Source organism: Microtus oregoni, unplaced genomic scaffold, assembly GCF_018167655.1.
Source record: "Microtus oregoni isolate MIOR12 unplaced genomic scaffold, Mior012 000025F_ref0000491, whole genome shotgun sequence".
NCBI lineage: Eukaryota > Metazoa > Chordata > Mammalia > Rodentia > Cricetidae > Microtus > Microtus oregoni.
The window spans coordinates 11,168,532-11,189,200 of NW_024543084.1; the positions used below are offsets into that span (position 1 = coordinate 11,168,532).

The 20,669-nt window shown below is 50.4% G+C and overlaps 1 protein-coding gene and 1 pseudogene across 7 annotated transcripts in view; one reads left to right on the plus strand and one right to left on the minus strand.

Moving 5' to 3' along the window:
* The window catches only part of Vav2 (vav guanine nucleotide exchange factor 2), a 174,363-nt gene that overhangs the window by 91,540 nt on the left and 62,154 nt on the right, over positions 1–20,669 (minus strand). The gene's annotated exons all lie outside the window — the stretch shown is intronic.
* Positions 5,257–5,855, plus strand: LOC121462678 (annotated as a pseudogene).

Genomic DNA, 20,669 nt, shown 5'->3' on the forward strand with positions numbered 1-20,669 from the left:
GGCTTAATATGGCTGATGACTAATGGGCAGGAAGACAAAGCCTACACTCTCACTACTACAGTAACTCTAGTGACACGTGTGCATGCCTCTGGAGTGACAGCTGCTCTCCGAGCGAGCTGCTTTTCCTGCCGACGAAGAAGAGAATTGAGGAAGGGAAGGTTTGTGTTGGCTCCATCCCATCAGGGGAAGACATGGAGGGAGCTTGAAGCAGCTGCTCATACTGTGTCCGCAGCAGGGAAGCAGAGAGAGATGGATGCTAGTGCTGAGCCTGATTTTTATCCAGCCCAGCATCCCAGTGGGATGCTGCCACCCTCGTCCATGGGGGATCTTTGCTGCTCAGTTCAACCTTTCTGGAAAGACCCTCACAGACACACTCAGAGGTGTGGCTTCCATGGCAATTCTAAATCCACTCAAGCCACCATGAGGGTTAACCCACACCCTCATCAACTCCACACCCTCGCTATGCCACCCTGTAGGGATGCCTGGGGAAACAGCTGGCCCTGGTACCCCAAGAAACTTCTCATCTGATATCTACTGGCCAAAGAGGTTGAGCCATCCTCTGCTCAGCAGGGGAGGGGCTCTCTGGCCCTCTCAGGTCCACCGGGTGCGTCTTAGAGAGGCTGAAGTGATACCGGGGACACCTTTGCCAACACCCTCAGCAAGAAAGTGGGCCTTCCACCCAATATGACTGAGTTCCTTATAAGAAGGGGAAGCTCTGGTGAGATGACAGTGATTGAGAGCTCTGGCTGCTCTTCCAGAGGACTTGGGTTCAGTCTCCAGCACCCACATCATGGTTCACAACCATCTGTAACTCCAGTTCCAGGATTCAACATCCTCTTCTGGCATCCATGGGCCCTGGATACACATGTGATACACCGACACACATGCAGGCAAATACTCATATAGAACTTTTTAAGTTTTTCCTTATTTTATATGTGTGGGTATTTTGCCTCCAAGCATGTCTATGTGCCACAGGTGTGTTGTGCCTGCAGAAGCATGTGCACCTTCCATCCCAACACTCAGGAGGCAGAGGCAGGCAGATCTCTGAGTTCAAGGCCAGCCCCATCTACAAAATCAGTTCCGTGACAGCTAGAGCTATGCAGAAAAATTGTCTCGAAAAAGAAAAGGAAGGATGGAGGGAGGGAGAAAAAGAGAGAGGGAGGGAGGAAGAGAGAGAAAAAGAAAGAAAGAAAGAAAGAAAGAAAGAAAGAAAGAAATCCAGAGACTAGAAGACAGAAGAAGGCATCGGATCCCTTGAAACTGGAGTTACAGACTGTTGTGAGCAGTCAAGTGAGTGCTGGGAATTGAACTCCAGTCCTCTGGAAGAGCAGTCAGTGCTCTTAATCACTGAGCCATTTCCCTAGCCCCCATACATAATCATTTATTTTCAGAAGGAACTGAAGGAGAAGACAGTCATAAGAAGATAAAGACCAAGGCTGCTCTGGCAGAACCTCTGCAACGGGAAGGTCCCTCCTCTGCCTCGGAATGGGTAGAGCCCTCCACACCCCAATTTTAGAAATCTTGACAAAATAAATTCTTTTTTTCTCTCCCTTTTTTTTCCGGCAGTGCAGGGTGGGGATGGACCCACGCCTTGTGCATGCTAGGCATCATGTGCCACTGAGCTACACCCGGCCCAGGTTCTTGTTTTCACAGCACTGACTGCAGTAGTTTGTTTCGGCCTCCAGAGCACATTAGCTTAAAGGTGAGGGCCACCAAGGCTGAGGCTCACCCTCCAGGTCGGACAAACACCTTACTTAAAGGTGAGGGCCACCAAGGCTGAGGCTCACCCTCCAGGTCAGACAAACACCTTACTTAAAGGTGAGGGCCACCAAGGCTGAGGCTCACCCTCCAGGTCGGACAAACACCTTACTTAAAGGTGAGGGCCAGGTGCCTCGTTAGCGCAGTAGGTAGCGCATCAGTCTCATAAAGGTGAGGGCCACCAAGGCTGAGGCTCACCCTCCAGGTCGGACAAACACCTTACTTAAAGGTGAGGGCCACCAAGGCTGAGGCTCACCCTCCAGGACACACAAACACCTTACTCTGTCCAGCACACTGTACTGGACACCCAGGGGCCTAGGCTCCCACAGCAGAGGGCAGACAGCCATCAGGACAAAACGCCAGAAAGGCTAGAAGGACCCCAAAGGTGACTGAACAAAAATGGCAGAGCTCATCTGCCCAGAACATGGCTTCCCTCGGTCAGGCATCCGAGGATGATTTCCCAGGCCCCACTCCAGTACCAGACTCTGCTAGCAATCAGTGAGGGATCCTTCCCCTCCTGCCCATCTACTCCTGACACAGATGGAAGCCATCATCTGCTCATCTAACACCCCCTGAGGGCTTAGAGGGAGCCCTGATGATTGATAAATGTCACTCCGCATAAAGCCAATAGCCAGCAAGCTCCACGGAAGAACGATACTGAGTCTACAGAGACGGCCTGTGGGCAACAGTGGGAAGGCACAGTTGAGCCAGCTGCAAGATGCACAGAGTCAGCTGCTGACTGGCCGTGAGGGAGATTGAAAATTGACAGGAACGTACTGAAACACTGCGTAACAAGAACAATGCTTACCAGCGGGCTGATGGGCAAGAGCAAGCAGAGCTCAGCAGAGGGGTTCCCAAGGGGACACGCCACATCGTTGGGCCATGAACTCCCATCTCCGGGGACTTGCAGCTAGCTGGGGCTGGCATTATATGACCATCTAACCAGAAGACCCCAAATTCAGTTCCACTCTGACCTTTAAGCACGCTCCAAGCCCTTGCCTGAGGCTCACGGGCAACTGACAACTGACTTTAGTGACTCTTGGGGTCAAAGAGAGGATTCGAAATGAACAGTGATATTTCAGAACATCAGCTCTAAAGCCTGCTGAGACAATCAGCCACACACACTCTGGGTCAGGCATGGGCACACATAGTCAGAAAAGCCACCCACATGGGGATCAGGGTTCCTCAATCAACCATTGACTGTGTATAACCTGCATACTTGCCCTCCCTCCAGACAGGACACAAGACACCAAGCCCAATACAGAGGCCACCCAGCAAAGCAGCACTTCCTCTTACATGAATTCTCTGTCCTCAGTCCTTGGGCCCACAAACTCTGTCCAGTGACTAGAGGTCACCATTTCCCAGAAGGTCAACAGACGCTGGGCATGGAGCCCTGTCTCTGTGCAGAACCCAGTATTTCCCTACAAGGTTCATCAAGCTACCCACAAAGAAGGGTTTTCCCTATACACATGGAACCTCTGTCAGAAGACACTAGTCACTGAGACTGGAGACGCAGCCTTGTGGTCGAGCACTTGACTAGCAGAAGACCTTGTGGCTCAAACCCCAAAAATCAATGGGAAAAAAAAAGGTTGCTTTTTAAAAACATCTATAGAGGCCAGGTGGTGGTGCACACACCTTTCATCCCAGCACTCAGGAGACAGAGGCAGGGAGATCTCTGAGTTCGAGGCCAGCCTGGTCTATAGAGTGAGTTCTAGAACAGCTAGAACTACACGGAGAAACTGTCTTGGCGGGGGGGGGGGGGGGGGGGGGGGGACACTGGAGAGATGGCTCAGTGGTTGACAGCACTTGCTGCTCTTTGAGAAGACCGAGGTTCAAATCCCAGAATTCACATTGTAGCCCACAACCAACTATAACTTGAGTTTTGTTCCCAGCATCCATGTTGGGCTGGTCACAACTGCCTGCAACTCTCGCGCCAGGGGCTCCAGTGCCCTCTTCTGAACTCTTGAGGTGCAAACACATATACACAAGTAGGTGAATGTTTAAAAGTTTTTTTAAAAAAAAAAAAAAAACAACTAACAAAAAAAATCACCTGTAGCTTTCCATCTAAAGCATTTAAAGATAGTCTGCCTATTCTCTCAGCCCCACAAAGCCCTAGGCCTCAGCTGGCACAGTGGTGGAGAGAAGTTAGTAGGGCAAACTGCAATGACCAGAGACACAGGTATGATGGGCATGCCAACCCACTAGAGATACCAGGCTGAGCCCATGCTTACACCCACATCTTCTTGTGAACCAACCAGGAGTGTCTAAGAGACACCACACTGATCTCCCTATGCCCACAACTCCAAAGGGTCCACTTTAGGCCCACAAGCTCTTCGTGATGATGGCTTCTGAAGGCCCTGAGCCTTTCCGGAGATTTGTCTCCGGAGCACTGCAAGGCAAAGTCTACGGCATCAAATACTGCTACCGGCTTCTGAACCAGTGCCTTCCTTCCTATGCTAACTCCAGCAGGCCCTGAGGTTCTCCCAACCATGAGCTTGTTCTGCTCAGGGCGCTGCAGTCCCCACAGTCTTCTGCATGGCCGTGTCTGGTTGAAATTGGGCACCGCCAGCCCACTCCCACCTGCCACTTCAGGATCCAGGTGGTTTGGCGTCCCTGTCACCCTGATGAGCAGTCCAGCACAGCCATGTCTATCTCCTAGAGCCCACGAACTCCAGAAAAGTAGGAGGCCCAGGGACCACTCTGTCCTGTGGCTAGCACAAGCTGCACTAATGTGGCTAATTGCTTGTCACAAGGTTCAGACAAATGTCACCTACTCTGCTCAAGATCCAAGAAGCAGACAAGTCCCCTGAGTAGCCCTCGTCCTGAGGAAAAGCCCCAAACGTCACAGCGGTGTCCTTCCTTGAGCTGCTCCCAGCAGCTACGTGAGACTCTACAATGAGTGTCCTGGTTGTAGGTCCCAGTCAGTGGTCATCTACAGCCCAAGGAAGAGGCAGGTGCATTTCTCCGGCATCAAAGGCCAACACAGCCCAAGAATCCCTCACAGACTGGCCACAGGGTGCATGAGTTACTCCACAGGCAGAAAGAACAAGGGACAACTCATCTGCCCTCCATGGGGCGGCTGTCCCTGACTGCTGAATTCACTGTGGAAAATCCAGACCCATCCTTGAGGATTCCGGCTGGAGGCCAGATTATAAATTGTCCCTCATGTATAATCTTGGTCAAACCAAGCTGGTAACGTGGCCCCATCTTCACCCACAAGAAAAGGATGGGAGACCACTGAGTCTGAGCACTAGCTAGGAGCCTAGACCCTTGGTCTGTGTAAGAGCCAGTGAGAATGAGGAATGGAGCTGGAGAGGAGGCAGGTCACCTGGGCCCTGAAGCCAGGGACGCTCCGAGGGCAGCTTTGATCCCCAACTGGTCATAATACTGGGCAGGACAGCGAGAGGCTGGGTCTCATCCAACAGCCTGCCCACCCCATCCTAGAGGCATTTGAAGAACCATAGAATCTCTTTTGTGAGACTAGCAAACAATAGAGTCAGGATGGATAAAGGTGACCCCAAGAAACCAAAGGTCAAGATGTCTGCTTATGCCTTCTTTGTGCAGACCTGCAGGGAAAAACATAAGAAGAAAAACCCCGAGGTCCCAGGCAATTTTTCGGAGTTTTCCAGGAAGTGCTCTGGGAGGTGGAAGACAATGTCCAGCAAAGAAAAATCAAAGTTTGATGAAATGGCAAAGGCAGATAAAGTACGCTACGATCAAGAAATGAAAGATAATGGACCAGCTAAAGGAGGCAAGAAGTTGAAGGACCCTAATGCCCCCAAAAGACCACCATCTGGATTTTTCATATTCTGCTCTGAATTCCGCACCAAGATCCAATCTACAAATCCTGGAATCTCCATTGGAGATGTGGTAGAAAAACTGGGTGGGATTGGAACAACCTGAGTGACGGTGAAAAGCAGCCTTACGTTACCAAGGCCGCAAAGCTGAAGGAGAAGGATGCTACTGACTGTAAGTCTAAAGGGAAGTTCGATGGCGCCAAGGGTCCTGCTAAAGTTGCCCGGAAAATGGTGGAAGAGGAAGAGGAGGAGGAGGAGGAGGAGGAGGAGGAGGAGGAGGAGGAGGAAGAAGATGAATAAAACTCTGTCTCCTTGTGAATACCTTAGAGTAGGAAATCGCCGTGATTGACACATCTCGTATTTAAGCCGTGTCTATTGCCCTTGTTAGATTTAATTACAAAATTTGATAACGATCATATTGTAGCTTCTCAAAGTGTCAGTGGTTTACATGAAGTGGCCGTGGGTGTCCGGAGCACCCTGAAACTGTATCAAAGTTGTACACAGCTCCAAACAGTTTTCAAATGGAAAGGCACCTGCGTGTCCTCCTCACTCTGTGCTGTTGGTGTGACAAGGCATTTAAAGATGTTTCGGGCATTTTGTTTGCAACTCGTAAGGTAGTGCTAACTCTATGGTCAGTTATTGGCTAGAAATCCTGAGTGTCAACTGTACATATCTATAGTTTGTAAAGAGAACAAAACAACCCAGACAGATTCTTGATGCTCCTTGTTTGGCTTGGAGGCTGTGAGGGAAGATGCCTTTTGGAGGGGGCCATAGCTCAGGGCGTGCACTGTGCGGCTGGACCTGTTGATACTGCGGTGGGCATCCATTTAGCTTCAGGTTGTCTTGTTTTTGTATATAGTGGCATAGCATTCTGCTGACATTCTTAGCTGTGAAAGGGGGGAGGGGTCAGCTGGCATGAGAAGTGTTTGGATTTTTTCTCTAGCTAAGTGCTGTAGATTTTCAGCTGTTTTTAAACTGTAGCAAAGCAAAGAACTACTGCATCACTGAAAGTTTAAGAACCCTCTGCAGCTAAACGCAACTTGCAACATTCTGTTATTTTTTTGTATGTTTAGAATGCTGAAATGTTTTTGAAGCTAAATAAACAGTATCAGATTTTTAAAAAATCTCTTTCCTGGGGCTGAAGGTGTGGCTCAGTGGGTAGAATGCCCTGAGCATTCATAAGGCCCTCTTTTGAATTCCAAGAACACCATCAGGTAGGGCATGGTGGCCACACCTGTCATCCCAGTACTTGGGAGGTGGATCATAAAGTCTCTCTCAGTCATCCTGACTATATTCCCAGTTCAAGGCCAGTCTGAAATACATGAGACCCTGTGACGACGATGATCATGATGATGGTAAGGATGGACGACGACAACGATGATGATAAAAATGAAGAGGAGAAGGTGGTAGGACAACTATCCTGAAAAAGAAGAGCCTGTCAATTCCCCCACTTTGAGGTGGGGAAGCAAGGCTATCATAGCCCCACATAGTGGTGATAGGATCAGGTTCAGAGAGAAGAGCAGTCACCTTGTGGCCACAATCTGAGCTCTGGCTTGGCCTGAGCAAAGGAAACAAAGAGACCAAAAAGTATCACACACTACTCCCCTCGGTGCCCAGACCAGTGTTAGCCATGCCTGTGCCTGAGTCTTGGGAGTGCAAATCCCAAAGCTCTCTTTGCCGGCATGATGGTGTAAGTCAGGACCAAGAAAATGAGGAGGATCCTGGGTCCCACTCCTCAGAGCACCTACAGTCATTGCTCAGCCTATTGAGATATGCATAGTGTGGGAGACGCCCACTTCTAGAACAGCCCCAAAGAGCGCACCATGTTAAGTACTGCTGGTGACCAGGCCATTGGTGAGTGATTCAGCATGGCGCCCAGTTCCTTTACAGCTGGAGCTCAGACAGCTCTGCAGTGGGACCAGACTGTTCCACGTCACAAGGCAAGTACAGAGCAAAGCTCTCTCAGTCTGCAGCATCCCAACAGCACTATTTCCCAGCTACTACAGAGCAGACGCAACAGAAATCTTGCAGATGGGGGTTCACCCTGAGAGCAAATGGCTCCTAGGCTCAGGCACTAGTAGATGGGACAAAGTGGCAGTGACCACTGCAGACATAACCCACTCGTGTTCAGGAGGTGCCAAGAGGTCCCCAAAAACACACCCTGAGATCCTCGTCATCACTGGGAACATAGATAAAACCAAATGAACTAGGAGGAAACAGAGGTCAAGATGACATACAACTGCCAGTGGTTACACAAGGTGGAGGGTGGCAATGTTCCCTCTCTCCCTGACCCAGCAGCTCCCCCATCTCCTCAGCATCTGAAGGACTCCAACTCTACACCTGTCCAGAATACGCCCAAATTTTGCAATGCTCCCTCTCTTCCCGCCCCAGCAGCCCCCCATTTCCTCAGTACCTAAGGGACTTCAACTCTACAGCTGTCCAGAATAAGCTTCCAAATTTTTGCAAGAGGGAAGGAACAGAAGGGAAGGCATTTAGGGAACCACCTCCCCACTATGCAAAGACAAGAGCATCCCCAAAGCCCCTCCGAGAGCAAAGGAAGCTAAGGGCTAGTCCAGCAGGTGAACAGCAGTCTGTCAGGGCTTAGAGTCATATAGCTGCACTAGTAATACAGACAGGGAAGGGTGCTGGGAGCCAATCCTAGAGGGGACACCCAGAGCAGGCACCCAATGCAGAAGAGGTCAGCTAGCCCCAGTCTCAGGTTTGGCTCAGATGCAGGCAGCACAGATGTTCAGCCCAAGTGGCTGAACTCTTCTACAGTCAGAGTTCACACCTGGGAGACAGGACACCTGTGGGAACCTCCAGAAAAGAGAAATAATAGACAAGAGGCCTGGACTCAACATCTGGCATGAAGAGAGGCAGTAGGCAAGGTACAGCCAGCGATAGCCTATGGGGTAAATGTGGAGCAGCCCTGCTTGTCATTCCTCCCGACACAGGAAGAACAATGGTACCAGCTATTATAGAAGCCAACTGTGCTCAGTGAAATAAGCCAGACACAAAGGAACAAAAGGCATGTGACTCCATTCACACAAGGTGCCTAGAAGTCAAAGTAGGATAGCAGATGTCAGGGGTTGGGGGAGGAGAGGAGTGTCTCTCGGGGACAGCTTTAATTTTGAAGACAAGAACTGCAAGCGGGGATAGGAGGGCAGCTCAGCGAGTAAAGTATTTGCTGTGCACATGTAAGAACCAAGAAAAATGTAGAGCTCAATAAAAATCAATAAAAAAGAATTATATATTAAAAAAAAAAAGGACCAGAGTTCAGATCCCCAGAATCTATGTAAATGTCAGATGGAAGAGGTGACCTTCTGTAACCTCACAATTGGTCGGCCAAAACAACCAAATCTGCGAGCTGTGAGCTCAAGTGAGAGCCCCTGCCTCAATGGAGAAGGTGGAGCATGAGCAGGGGAAACAAGAGATCATCAACTTCTGATGTCTGATGTGCACATATGCAGATACACAAATGCACACATGCATACACACATGCAAACAAGCACACACACAGGCACACACACCTCACATGCAAAAAAAAAAAGTAGGAGTAGAGGAAATGGATGGTGATGGTGACCACACAGATGGCACTGGACTTCAGTCACAAACACTGAAATGGTGCATTTATCATGTGTGCTTTGTCATTAAGAAAAAAGAAAGAAAAGAAAGAAAAAAGCTTAGGGAGCCGAAAAGATAACTCAGTGGATAACCATTAAATATCAGGCCTCATAAACCGAACAACCCCAGAATTCACATTAAAACCAGACATAGGAGCTGGAGAGATGATTCAGTCATTAAGAGCACTGGCTGTTCTTTCAGAGGCCCCAGTTCAAATCCCAGCACCTACAACTGTCTGTAACTACAGTCCCAGGGGATCTGATGCTCTCTCTGGCCTCTGCAGGTACTGCACACACATGGTGCACAGATATACATGCAGACCAAATACCCATAGACATATAAATAAAAACGGAGGAGAGGAGAAAAGGGAACGCAATGGTTGGAGCAAGCAGCATCTGTAATCCAGAGCACCTGTGAGAAATGGGAGACGGAGGCAAGAAAATAGCCAGAAACTTACGGACCAGTTAGCCTGCCTTACACCGCAGCAAAAAAGACTGCCTCAGACAAGGAGGGTCAGAGGATGTCCTCCGGTTTCCACACGTGCATCACGGCATGTGCACATACACCAGCACATAAACATACACCACACACACCCTCCTCTCTCCGTCTTCCCACCACCACACACCCCACAAACTGCTGCACTGAGATGCTGACCCTGTAACTCCCAAGGTGCCAGGCCATATAAAACAAAGTCCTAGGATCCCTCTTACTGCCAGCACCTAGTCAGGGCTTGGACCCATTTCCCTGCAGCACAAATCCAGGTCACCCCCTAAGCAGTTTCCATAGAAACCACTGCTGAGCAGACAAATCCATCTTAGCTGCAGCTCCTGTTCAGGGACTGCCTTTCCCAGAGTTGGCACCTGTGTGCCACAGCCTTATGTATAGGTATCAGAGCCATGTAACAGCTGTGTTAGACTCAACTGGCACCTGAATAAGTGGTTTCCTACAAAAGGGACGTCCCCAGGCTGACTTCAAGATACTTGATGTTTAGCCCCAAACCCTGAGTGGGGTGGGAGGGCTTCTTGTAAGGAACAATATTAATGGCGCACACACACTCGCTTTCCCCACCACAATAACAGAAGTGGCGCAGCTTCCAATTTAAGAAGGGGAGCCTCGCAGGTCATTAATTATTCTAACAGGGGACACTGAGCAGCAGTGGCATGCACCAGCCACAGGATTCTCTCTGAAGACAATACACAGAGGTCACACTGGTGCTGCATCTCAGGGACCAGGGGTGTCAAACGCAGCAAGGAATCTGAGGTAGGACAAGAGCAAGAGAGAAAACCCAGGCCCTGAGTTACACAGGCTCTTGGCTTGCTGCTACTATCTGCCCTCAATTTGGAAGGCCGTGCATCCTGGAAGATCACACTGAAAACTACGGAGATGACTGTGAAGCCTGGTAGGGATGCTGCAGGGTCCCAAGTCAAGTCAACCCACGTCGCTTCGCTTGAGCTCCTTGTCCAGGAAATTACAGAAAACAACAGTGCTGTTCTTAGAGAGGCCTAAACAGGCCTTCAGGCTCTGAGGAGAAAACACACACACACACACACAATGGCTGCTGATGGCACAGAAGCCAGCTTCCAGGTGAGACCTGATGGGGACGTTACTTTCCCTTTTAAGAGGCATTCTGGGCAGGTCCCGGCTGCAGGCTGATACCCATGCACCGAAGAGTGAGACTTGGGGAGGCAGGATAGCTTCCTCTGAAGCAGAGGTCAGAAACAGCCCCTAGCTGGGATTCACACAGCCTCTGTAATCTGAATACACAAATAATGCCAGCCAGCACCTGCCTTTGCAAATGCTGGGCATGTCACAAACTCTTAGGTTGTCCCTGGGGCATCACGCTTGCCTGTGTGACATCTCATTATTTCTTCTTTTCTTCTCTGCCCTGTTAAACATAACTGGCTTTCCTGGCTAGGAGCTGTATTAACGTAGTGGTTATTAATATCATTACAATGCCCAGGACTCACTGCCTCCATGCAGAGCTCCAGGTTGAGTTGGAGGATTAAGTGTTTCCCATGAATAATGCATGGCCCAAAGTCCTGGGATGCCCCACAGATCATCGCCCCTGAGAAGGGCTTATCAACAACACTGGGTACAAATCAGGAAGCTGAAATACCAGGGAACAATAAGGACAACTTCAAGGGACTGGCACAGGCCTGGCATGCACGTCCTGTGGGCTCAACAGGTGGGTCGCACCAGTCTGGTGTGTCCACAGTACACAGGCTGGATAGACCTTGACGCTCTTCCGCCCCCAGACTTCCTGCCTGGTGACAGGAGTGGGCAAGATCAAATGCCCTTCTTCCACGGCAGCCCTGACACCAATTCTGGGTTCCAGGTTTAGCCAGAGTGGCTAAACTACAGCTACCCAGAGGTGGCCCAACAGTAATACCGACCTTGCCCCCTGAGCTCATCCTATAAAGGGACTAAGTCACACAGAAGCCAAAGAAAGGTAAAAGGAACCACGCGCTCACCTGTACTGTGTCCTCCGGGACAGACTGCCCGTTCCAAGCTGTTCTCACTCATGAGGGTGGAGGGAACTGGGGGTAATGAAAAGGAGTTGCTTGGTATCATCGCTCAGCGACACCAAGGGGGCCAATTAACAGTGTGGGGTACAAGTCAGGAGACTCCAGTTCCAGGGAACAATAATGGTGACTTCAAGAGTCTGGTCCAGGCCTGAGCAGGCAGGTGGGTTCCACACTGGTATATCCACAGTACACAGGCTAGATCAACCTCAGTTCTCTTCATAGTGAGACTTAATACAAGGCAGCATGGGGCTTGGGAGGAGGCCAGAGTGCTGGAAAGGATGGAAGGTGAGGGTAAAAAGTGGTGGGAAGAAGACAGGAAGAGGATGAAAGAGAAGGGGAGAAGGGAAGGAGGGGAAGTAGAATGGAGATGAGATGGAGAAGGGGTGGAGGAGAGAACAGAGGGGAAATGAAGGAAAAATCAAATAGGAGGCAAAGGAGGGACAGAGGAGGAGTGGAGGAAGATGGAGGAGATGAAAGAGGGAGATGAAGAGATAGAAAGTGTGGAGGCGGGATGAAGGGGATGGAGGAGGAGTGAGAAAGGATGGAGGAAGAGGAAGAGATGATGGAGCAAGGAAGGAAGAGATGGAAAAGGTATAAAAGGGGTGGGGGAAGGGAGGGAAGAGAAGAAAGGGGTAGGGAAGGGGATAAAGGGGACCAGAAGGTACAGGAAGAAATGGAATGGCAGCCTCTTTATTGTATGTGGGGCTAGGATGAAGCTGCCCAGGCCAGACTTCACTGTGAATCTCCAGGCTGGCTAGACACATCTCTGTTTATTTGGAAATGTGGTACAGGCTGACATCTATAAACACACAGGATAGACAACACTAGGTTTCCCAAGGTCGCTCAGCAGGCTATGAAGCCTCCTGAACCTCTTCATCATCCATGTTCTATTCCCAGACCCTTGTCAGCCCGGTCGATGGTAACCAGGGACAGTCACGCTGGGTGCCCACAGGGCTTCCATGCCGACACACCAATAACATATGGGCAGATGTGTACCTCTGAGGGGAACAGGCATCCTTACGGAACAGGGCTGCAGGAGGAAGAGGGTGGGAGAGCAGAGGCGCTCCACGCCCACAGCTGGAGAGAGGTCAAGAGCAGATATTCTCTCAATCCCCAGGAGAAGCCAGCTAGGACACGTTGCCCAGCTTCCAGAACACCAAGAGAAGCCTGGTTTGCAGTTCTTTGATTTACAGAACGGCGCTAGGGCTGTACCGCGGTGCCCAGTGCTGAGCTTCCGGAAGAAGGACTCCAGTCAGGCCTTACTGCGAACAGCTTCGATCCTTGGGGGCACCCCCTGAGAGAACAGAAGGGCAGGTGCTTCCTCTAGATGCTTTGGAAGCATAAAAAGGCTGAGAACAATCACAAATCTTTCCTCTCTGAATCTCGTTGCATCTCCTACACCAATAAAAGCAACGATCAATGCCTCAATTTTCCAAGTTCATGTCCTCGGGGGGCCTATGAAATTCAAAGCAGGAAGCACCAAGAATCACTCCCCATCGACTCCCACAGAACTCGATTAGCGCCCACAGCACGAGCAGCAGACGCTCAGGAAAGTGATGGGAACGAACACCGCACCTCAGAGCTGCCTTCCCAGGATTCAGGGTTCTCCACACAGCAGGCATTCCGCTCCGCAGGGCAGGTAACAAATCCCAGACCACCTGCCTGCCCGGTTCTTCCCAAGAATCCCTGAGACCTGGCTTTGGTTGTGGCAACCCCAGGTATATGCCAGGCACAGCCTCATCCCTGGGGTCAGCACTGAACTCTCACGGGGCTTCCTGCAGGGGGAACAAGTTCACTGCCACTTCCAGGGGAGGGTACAGACAGGGTCTTTAAGTCAGGCAGCTACACAGGGTTTAAGACCACAAGGCCACTGGATACCCATCTTGCCTGGGTTCCATCTTCCCTCCACTCTGTGCCCCTTGTTAGTGAAGTTGCAGCATTCACCGCTGGGGAAAAATGAATGAATGAATGAATGAATGACTCAAGAGGCATAGCTCCTAAGAGTCCAAATACGGAGGGGGTGGAGAGACCGCTCTTGTCACAGGCTGCCAGAAATCTCTACTCTGACAGAATGTTGTTTCTACCTCAGCTTGGCTGTGACTGGGTCAGACAGGGTGTGAAACCATGGTAACACAGGCAGTGCTCTAGAACATAGTATTCCAGAAACGAGAAGCGGGGGACAGGTGGCAGCCACACAGACGGGAGACTCCTCTCGGTGACAGGGCTCTGAAACAGCTGCCATTTGCAACTTCAGCCACAAAGTCCTGAGCCTAAGTCACAGGGCCTAGGACACTGCGGGGACCCCCACCTCCCCAGACTCCACAACAATAGGCAGACCCCAGGAGCCGCAGAATGGAGACCCTCGGCTACCATTCATAAGCAAGAACAAGACCACTTAGTTCCACCCCCAGGTCCTATCACGGCTGTCCAAGATGTCTGGCTGGTCTCCTGAGCTTTGAGCATGACCCCAAAGTCCCTGGGGTTGAAATCTAGTCCCCAGGGCATCCATGATGGAAATGAATGCCCTTTTCAGGGAGTCGAGCCTTTTCCTGCCTTTCCTTCCCACATCTGCCAGGCAACACCATCCACCAGAGGTAGAACACAGGCGGCCACAGCCGTAGACGCCCCAGCCTCGGCTCACAGACACCTTCAACCCCACAGGCTGTGATGACAGGAAAGAGAATGAGAGACCTACTCTCCTACACTTGCTTCACGACAGCCAACACAGAATCAGTGGGAAGAGACACCACCCAGAGCCAGTGCCCACCTGGCACACACACACACACACACAGAGCGCAGAAATGCAAACCCGGGGGCTAGGATGCTCTGTGGTTAGGGTCTGATACTGCTCTCAAGGATGAGGATTCTGTTCCCAGCACCCATGTTGAGCACTCACAACTGAATATAACTCTAACTCCAGAGGATCCAGTACCCTTTTCAGACTTGTGGTATATACACACACACAAACAATTTTAACTTTTTAAAAAATGGAATAAAAGACCCTGACTCAGAAAAAAATGACATAAAAGTAAATCCAGCAGCCTGCCAGTGGTGGTGCACACCTTTGATCCCAGCACACAGGAGGCAGAAGCAGGCAGATCTCTATGAGTTTGAGACCAGTCTGGTCTACAGAGGGAGTTCCAGAACAGTCAGAGATGTTATAAAGAGAAACCCTGCCTCCAAAAACAAAACAAAAAATTCCCAGGCCAGCCACTCCAACCCTGTTTCCTCTGAGAGCAGCCACCTTCCCTGTGGCCGATGAAGATCTGCTGTGTATTCTTGGCCGTAGACGCCAGTCGCCACCCATCCACCACCCATCACTGCTATGAATTTTGAGATCTGAGCCATGAGAAGGGCTCAGCATACTGCAGTCTTGCCTGCTGCCCTTGGTGGCCTGGGGAGAAGGATCCACCCAGCAGGTGCAGCGAAGTCAGGAATCAGCTGTTTCTCTAGCGCTCACACTAGGCACACCCACACTGGAGAGCTACTCTGAGCTGATTTAGGGAGCTGGAAGGCCTTGCCAGAATCAAACCTGATTTACGGAGCCCGGGGGGGAAGCTGGCATTTCCCAGACCCCAGCACCGTCCCTATAAATCACTTTGCTCTCCACTCAGTGGACACAATGGCTTTGTAAATAAATGCCAGGGCGGACGAGCTGGGAACAGTCAGACTGAGACAAAGAGAACAGCAGTCTTCAGGCGGAGGCAGAGGCTCCAACTGGCACATCGGGTCTGGGGGACAACAATGGCCCACACCAGCCACAGAGAGAGCTTGAAATGCAGAAGGTAGACAGGGAGGAAGGGAGCAAGGGCCCATAAACCATCATGATAGCAGGGAGAGTATCCCCAAAATAGAAGGCTCAGGCCTGAGTCAAGCCAAGCTGAAGCCCCCAGGCAAGGCAAGTATTCATCCTGTCCTTGCCCAGTAGGAGCTCAGGACCACTCACTGCTTGACCTATGCAGACCTCGTGGATGGTAACCTCGTACTCCATCCAGACCCACAGGGTCCACCCAACCAATCCTGGCCCTTCACAACACCATCTGAGATTGGAGGATGTATATTAGTCCTTAGTCTAACACCTGCTTCCTTAGCTTCTGCTCTGGGTCCCCACAGTCCCCAGCCTCTCTCCTGCCTCAGTAGGATGCATTCGATGGCTGTGTAGTCTAACCAAATGCTGGGGCTCAGAAATCCAGAAAGAAGAGACTCAAGATTGACCCCATTCCCAGCCTACAGCCTCTGGAGCCTGGTGATCACAGGTAAGGACGCTTTCTGAAAGGGACCTGCTATGTGTGTGTAGGGGTAGGGGGCTTACCTTTACAAGAAATTCTTCCTTGGGGAGTTAAACAACACCTAACCCCTCTTCATAAGGTCCTAATGACAATGCAAGGTAAGACTCCACCCAACAGAACTCAATGGAACCTGACAAAACATAGGTGGCCCCAAAGCAGCCACACTGGGAAGTCTTCACCCAGCAAAACAAAGCAGACAGAGTTTCCTAAGCCTCCTCCAGCCTACACACTCTGGCACCTCCACCCTAGGCCATGTGCACAAATGGCTGGGAGGGGGGCTGGAACCTTAGATGGGGGTCCAGTGACCCTCCTGGCCCCCTCATTCCATGAGGGGTGTGGGCAGTCCCCAGACCCAACGGCGACAAACGCTTTCAAGGATGTGGTTGAGCCGATGAAGATGGCAGCAGTTTGGCCCAGAGAATCATTCTCCAATACCATCTTTGATGAGGGGTGGCGGGAAACAGAACATAACTCGGAGAGCATAGATTGACTAGGGCACAGACTGATTGATCCATCAACTGAGGATGAGGGCGTGGGCGCCTGGGGTGCAGAAAGTTCTGCCCCAAGCTGTTTTTACCTTTTCACATCAGCCGCCAGGATGCACATAAGAAACTGTGGCCGAGCACAGCACCAAGAGGTCCATGATACAGGTTTATCTCTTCCTTCGATTGCCATCTTCTGGTCACGGGTGGCTGTCACTGACATGACACCTGTGCTGTGGTATGCTGCCCTCACAGCAGAATGCCTGTTACCGCCCACCTTCATCAGGGCAGCCGTAACCATCCATAAGAGACGCTCGCTGGGGATGCTGGCATTCCCTCTATGAGAGGTTGGGAGGGTCATCAAGCCTTCGCCTGAGATTCCAGCCACTCCCCCCTGCACCTCCCTCCCAGCTGCTTGTATTTCTGCCCTGTCTCATGTGGTCTCAGGAGGTGCTATAGCCTGGAAGGTTAACTGGAAAGAGGGCTCCATCTATGTAGCTGCAGGCAAACTGTCATCCACGCTGGTGTAAAAGCTTTCTAATGAAGCCGCTTTTGAGGTACCCACAGTAAGGAGACCCTTACTCATGCTCTCTAAGTAAGCACAATAAACTCACTGGCTCCCCAGATTCCAACCTGAGTGAACCCTTTCCTTTGGTCTATAGTTGACGCCTGATTTGGATGAACAAACACTTGATTTATAATTCAGAGCCTAGCTTCTAGATCTCAGAAACAAATCATCCCACCAGGTAAGGGAAGGAATGTGGAAACGATGAGGGCACAGGCAGTGTGATCAGCGCCAAAGGTCAGCTCAGAAGAAATTTGCTTTCCACTACCAGACTGCAACATTTGGCCCCCAAATAGCATCATGCAGAGAATGGAGCTGCCAAGCTCGTGCTGAGCCCACTTGACAAACTGGCTCCTCGGTATGTACAACAGGGACACCAGAACCACACCGAGCATTTAGGTCCCGCTTGAGTTCTGGGGCTGCTCACAAGGCTGGTCCTGAGCCTGAGTCCTCCCGCTGACTGTGAGAGGCTCCGTTCTTCCATGTCCTCTTCTGCAGGAACTGAGACTAAATGAGCTGGTATCGGCCTGCCGCCACAGTAACACCGGAGTCCACACACAGCACCGCCTTAATGTGGGGCCTCATTGTACCCTAGTGTACTCAGTCTGCTCTTTGGCTCAGAGCCAGGATCCTTGAAGGTTAGTGAGGTCAGAGGGCATGCCCGTGGCCCAAGCCATGCCTGCACTGCCTTCCTTCCGGCTGGAGCTGCCTAGGGTGAGCTGGGCAAAAACAAGGCTTGCAAGCGTACAGGCTTGAAGATGCACCCGGCCCACTCCACTATCGTGACTCTGAAGCGTCAAACACATACCAACTTAAATTTCCTGAGCTCACTACCAGGAATGGACTTACAGGTTCACCCAGCTTCTCCCAGTCCTCTGCCCCAGGGACCCAGCTGCTGGCCTCTCACTCCCACTGTCCCCTTCATCATTATAGTAGCACTGAAACTCTATCAGAGCTGTAAGAAGCCAGGTGACACTGACCTGGCCAATAAAGAGGAAGATTCTTCTGCTTCCCTCCTACCCCAACCTACCCTAGCGCCTAGAATGAAGGGGTGATGGTTGGGGTTCTTGTAGGCATTTTAATTTTTTTATTTTTTATTTTTTTAAAGATTTGTTTATTTATTATGTATTCAACATTCCTTCCATGTATGCTTGCATGCCAGAAGAGGGTGCCAGATCTCATTATAGATGGCTGTGAGCCACCATATGGTTGCTGGGAATTGAACTCAGGACCTCCGGAACAGCAGTCAGTGTTCTTAACCTCTGAGCCATCTCTCCAGACCCTTGTAGGCATTTTAACCATATTCCCAGGGGTGGGAGTCAGTGCTGAAGAGGAAGAACAAAGGATAGGAAGCCTCTACTCTCTGACGAGACCTGCCCCAGACTGGCAATAAAAGAGAAAATTATTAATTAGCCCCGTGGATTTTGACTGCTGTGTTACAACAGTGGACTCACCAGAAGTTCAGGCTCTCCACACCAAGCCTGTGCTGGGGTCTCCCCCTCTAGACCTGCACAGACCCCACTTTCCAGGCAGGGTCAGGGTTTACTGAGTCACCTGCCCAAAAATCACACAGCTAGACGATGGAGGCCAGCAGCGGGCTCCGGCATGTCTGATGTGCAAGCTTCCAGGAGTACTGGAAGCGGGTGCCCCTGTCAGTAGAGTGGGCAGTCAAGAGAGTTCGTGTGTCTGTGTGTCCCCAGACCACTGCAGAGAGAATGATCAGGAGCGAGGCTGTAGCAGGGAGAACCATGGTCACCTGTCCAGCTAAGCCCTTGGCAAGGTCAAATAGGCCAGTGATAGACAGGCTGGACACAGACCTTCCCTGGAACACAAACTGCTCTATGACATCCCCAAGGTTTTGTGGGATTTGTTTTGAGGTAGAATCTCACTATGTAGATCAGGCTAGCTTTGAACTCACAGATATCCACTAGTCTCAGCCTTATAAAGATTTACTTTTATTTAACTGTGTGTGTGTGTGTGTGTGTGTGTGTGTGTGTGAGTGTATGTCTATGTCTGTGTAAAGATACATGCACACATGAGTGCAGTTGTCCACAGAGTCCAACAGAGCACATCAAATTCCCCTGGAGCTGGAGTTACACATGACTGTATGTGGAATAATCCTTTATACTGTGTGAATATATGTCACTGTGATTGGTTTAATAAAGAGGCTGACTGACAAATAGCTGAACAGGATAAAGTTAGGCGGGAGAGTCAACCTGAGAATGATGGGAGGAAGAAGGGCAGAGTCAGAGGAGTTGCCAGCCAGATGCAGAACAAGTTGGACACACAAAATGAGACAGAGGTAAAAAGCCATGTGGCAGAATGTAGATTAATAGAAATGGATTAATTTAAGTTGTAAGAGCTAGTTTGTAATAAGCCTGAGCTATCAGCTGAGCGTTTATAATTAATACTAAGCCTCTGTGTCGGTTATTTGAGAAATGGTGGGCGGGACAGAAACATCCAACTACAATTGTGAGCCACCCGGCTTTGGTGCTGGGAACCAAACTTGGGGAGAAGAGTACACACTCTGGCTACCTCTCCAGCAAGATTTATTTTCATTTTTATTTATGTCTGTGTATTTGCGTGAAGTATGCCACATGTCTCTAGACAACCTAAATGCCCCTTGACCGAAGAATGGATAAGGAAAATGTGGTACATTTACACAATGGAGTACTACACAGCCTGATAATTTGAACTCAATCCCCAAGACCTACAAAATAGAAGAAGAGAAAACCCACTTAATTGACCTCTACATGTATGTGCGCTCTCTCTCTCTCTCTCTCTCTCTCTCTCTCTCTCTCACACACACACACACACACACACACACTAATTATAGTGACAGCAATAATAATAAGTCTTGATAACACAAGCTGAAGCTCAGCAGTTCAGAGCACCTGCTACTCTTGCAGAGGACATGGGGTCAGTTCCCAGAATCCACATGGTGGCTCACAACTAAATGTAACTTTAGTTCCAGAGGATCCAATGCTCTCCTCTGACCTCTGTGAGCACCTCCATGGTTGCAGTGCATATGTACACACTCCGGCACGAACACACAAAACTCCATGGTTGAAGTGCACTGTACACACTCCGGCGCGAACACACAAAACTCCATGGTTGCAGTGCACTGTACACACTCCGGAACAAACACACAAAACTCCATGGTTGCAGTGCACTGTACACACTCCGGAACAAACACACAAAACTCCATGGTTGCAGTGCACTGTACACACTCTGGAACAAACACACAAAACTCCATGGTTGCAGTGCACTGTACACACTCCGGAACAAACACACAAAACTCCATGGTTGCAGTGCACTGTACACACTCCGGCGCGAACACACAAAACTCCATGGTTGCAGTGCACTGTACACACTCCGGCGCGAACACACAAAACTCCATGGTTGCAGTGCACTGTACACACTCCGGAACAAACACACAAAACTCCATGGTTGCAGTGCACTGTACACACTCCGGCGCGAACACACAAAACTCCATGGTTGCAGTGCACTGTACACACTCCGGAACAAATACACAAAACTCCATGGTTGCAGTGCACTGTACACACTCCGGCACAAACACAAAACTCCATGGTTGCAGTGCACTGTACACACTCCGGAACAAACACAAA